This window comes from Gavialis gangeticus, unplaced genomic scaffold, assembly GCF_001723915.1.
Source record: "Gavialis gangeticus isolate Ggan-Ray unplaced genomic scaffold, GavGan_comp1, whole genome shotgun sequence".
Classification (NCBI taxonomy): Eukaryota; Metazoa; Chordata; order Crocodylia; family Gavialidae; genus Gavialis; species Gavialis gangeticus.
Window position 1 is genome coordinate 3,862,473 of NW_017728964.1, and position 3,922 is coordinate 3,866,394.

Consider the following 3,922-nt stretch of genomic DNA (forward strand, 5'->3'; position numbering starts at 1 on the left):
GCACGGAAAGAGCCGAGGTGACATCCCAGGCGGGCTGGGCTGGTTGTGCTGGGACCCTCCGCATGGCTAGGGGGGATTTCAACCCAGCGGCTCCGGACCGAGCACAGGCCCCGTGGGGCAGGGCATCGGGTAGCTGTGCCGGCTGGGTACCGGCCTTTGCTAGAAGTCCTCCAAGTCAGGGGCGTTGCAGCTGCGCTGGCAGCCGGCTGGTCCTGCGAATCCAGGCGGCGGAGGTATAATCGCGCTGACATCGATGATGGGCAGATGCTCGGCTTCGTGCTGGAAGAGCTCCACTTCTGGATTCCCGAAATCCTGTATTGCTGGACAACCCCCTAGAGAAAGCCCTTCCCCTCCCACACCTTAAATGCATCTTACACCCACCTTGCTTCAGCCCATTTCTCTAAGTGCCAGACCATTGTTCTACACATCTCCTCTCTGGCCTCCTCAGGTAGTGGCCAAGGGGCCACCTCCCCCCCTTCAGTCTTCAGGGGGAGCTGGCAAAGAGGCCATTGCAGCCCTCGACCATGAAGAGCAATTTCAAGGGAAAGGACAGGTGTGCTACCTACCTGCCCAGCACAGCTGCTTGCGCTGGATCCTCGGCTTGTGGCACTCAGCTAGCAGCACATGTAACGACTAGGGATTTTGCATCGGGTTTCCTTGCGGGTTCCGTTTTTTCATAAGAGAGTGACCGCACATTGTCTATTATACAAGACTTGAAAGCCACTCGGAGGCCGAAATAGATGCAGGTTTCAGTGTGAGATTCCAGAGAATTTCAAAAAAGCAACAGCAGACCGAGAGAAAAAAGCCCCTTGATTGATCACACATTGAAATAAACGTGTTGTGCGAACAAAAAGGGATCCTGTTGCGCATGCTTCAGCTGCCTCTGGGTCCTTCGGTCACCAAAACAGCATGATGGCAATTTATTACTGCCAAGGCATGTAGGGCAAAACTTTGCCCTGTATATTACAGAGTGGCAGACAGACTCTTTCACTCTATTTGCACTGGCAAATTGCAAGTAATCATCTACCAATGATGACAACAGCAGGAGCTTTAGTTTTTAAAGGAAGTTTATCAGCCAGGGATAGACTTTTCAACTTCACTTGGGAAGTGGCTTAGCTCCACTTCTACTGAAACCAATGGTGAACCTCCGTTCAGAAGAGATTAATCCAATACAGACTACCTTTGAGATTGCCACACTATGTCATCCAGCCCTGTGGAACAGTCCTGGGCTGCTTCTGGGTGAATAATGGTCCATGCAAACGCACTTATTGAAAATCCCTGTGAGAAAAATCACTGCACCTGCTTGGGCCTTGATCTGCCAAAGTGCTCTGTGTAGGCAGGTCTCAGATCTCAGTGAAGCAGCGGAGAATCAGGGAGTCTGTCTGTACTAAGATCATTGCAGAACGGGGGTTAAGAGTGTAACTGCCTTTTTATTTAGAAAATAGGACAGGAAGGCAAGATAAGAGCTGAGGAAGGGGCGGTTTGATCCAAGTCTAGATGAAGGTCAGCTTACGTCTTGGAGACAGATTTGATTTCATCAGTCACTGGGCTCATCTACATGTGCAATGAATGTGAAGCAATAAACTATGCACCGGAGTTTATTGCTCCCAGGCACCATGTTTACATATGCGCCCATGACCACGGTGTGTCGAACCAGGTCAAAGCAGCCCTGGCTGGCAGGAGGCCTGGGGGGTCAGCCTGCCAGCCTGGGGCTGCTCCAACTTGACTCAGCTTTCTGCAGAGGGGCCGGCTGGGGCATGAGGGTGCTCCAGTGTGGGGCTAGTCAACTCGCAGCCCCCATTCTGAAGCACCTTCATGCCCCAGCCAGCCCTGTCAGCATTTAAACATGTATTGCTGCACAGTAGATAACGCCGCTGCAAGATAGGACTTGTAAGTACAAGTACTAACTTAAAGCAATGTTTATTAGTTTCCTGTGGCCTAATAGGGCTGCGTGTGTAGATGCGGAGAGGTTATGGTGGAGCTAATTAGGAAGCTCTACAGTAACCGTCTCTTGTAGATGCGCCTCTATCTGACTATTTTTGCCATTTCAAGCCACATCCAAAATGTGGGGCCCAGGCCCCTTCTGTTTTGAAACGTGTACTGTGACCAAATTCACAGAAACAAATTCAGATCTGAGAGTTCAAATCCAACTACCCCTCTTGCCTCCCTCTTGATTCAGACTCATTTGGATCTGAGATTTCAGTTCAGGTTTGTATCTAATCAAGCCTGCCCAGTGTAGGTCTAAAAAATAGTTTTGAATCTGCCACAAAGAGTGAAAATGCACCAGTTGTGAGCACTGTAAAATGCATTGTGAATACACCCCCTTCAACCTGGCACATTATATGCACTACGACCTGTGTGTTTTTCTTCTTTGTGTGTATGAGACCTGAGGAAATTACCAAAAATGGTTATCAGTTCTGGGGGCTCAGAAGGAAGGAAGTGGAGAAAGAGCAGGGAGGTATCGTACCGCACCACGTACGCTCCCGTGAGTCTGCTGCAGTTTGCAGTGACAAGAATGATAAACAAGACACGCACAAGGTGGCATTGCCATCAGATTCGGCTGCAGCAGAAATCTCAGGGAAGGAGGCTGTTGGTGGCTTGCTCCTTCCCTCCCAGACAAAGCTGAATCACATAAGTGGCTTTTGGCCAAAATGTACACTTCAGAGATGGTATAACCACAAGTGGAGGGGGAAATGGGTGGAATCACCCAGGCTTTCCCTGCTTACTAATTCTCATTCCCCCCTCAAGAAAATCCACTGTAAATTTGGACAGATATTAGGTGTTTACGTTGCCTCAGCTGCTGGTGGGAATGCAGCTGTAGTAAGAGGCAGTTCAACATGGGCCAACCATCAAGCATTTCCTCTGCTTCTCATTTTGAGCTCTGTGCCACTGTGACTACCCTATTATGAGTACCTGAAAAAGTATAAAGCCAGTATGGGAATGTCAGTGTAAGCTTCTGGGGTCTGGTGGCAGAGAAGTTCAGGTGTTTTGTTCCAAGTTATGAGTTCAAGCTCTGCTCCAAACATGTGCCAAAGCTTGCCCTAAATGTCCCAGATGTAAATGGGTACCTGGTCATTTGAGCTGGGGAGTACGGGTGGTGAGACAGTGATGCAGGTCACATCACTGCCTGGTGTGCCATTGGCTACAGAAACTGGCATGCCTTCATCACAGGCCGATAAGCTGAGGAGGACCTTTGATCTTGATTTCTGATGCGAGCCACAAGAGCTACACCTTGACTGCAGCCAGTCACATGGAAAACAAGGCTTAACCTGACTCAGAGTGGTCTTATGACAATCATACTTAGCTGCTGGCCTGGGTTTTTTTTATCAGTGTATGGCAAAGGAGCTTAAAGTGGCTAGTAAATACCAGTAGCCCAATATTCCAAGGGGAAACTAGGGGCTGCAGGGACTTGCTCAAATGCATACCATCTCCCAGGTTAGTGTCCTGTGAGTCGTGGACTCATGCTTTTCCTCATACAAGTCTGTATTTGCAGAACTGTCATCCCTGGGGTATGAGCTTCTGTTGTTGAAGGGCATTGAAGAGACATCCATGAAGCCAGGCAGAAAATAATTAGGTCAAGTGCAAACTTTTCAAAAGGTCTTCAACATATTAACAGAATTAGTCCCATTTTTTTAAAAAGTGATTTATATACTTGGGACGGTACTTGCCATTGGACTCTAAAATATCTGGTTTGCTTCTGCAGCTTGGACTTCTGCTTCTAAATCAGTCAGGATATTGTGAAAATGTTGCCATTCACCTGCTAAATAAATTCCTAGGAATCGTGCCCTGCTTCAGGAGGGGCCACCTGTACTGGCCCACACAAGGTCTCCAAGTCTACAGCAACCTTTGATCACTGAAAGTGATTTGAATAAGCAGCATTACATTTTCCTAGGCAAATCAGGGTTTTTTAATATGCAAATGG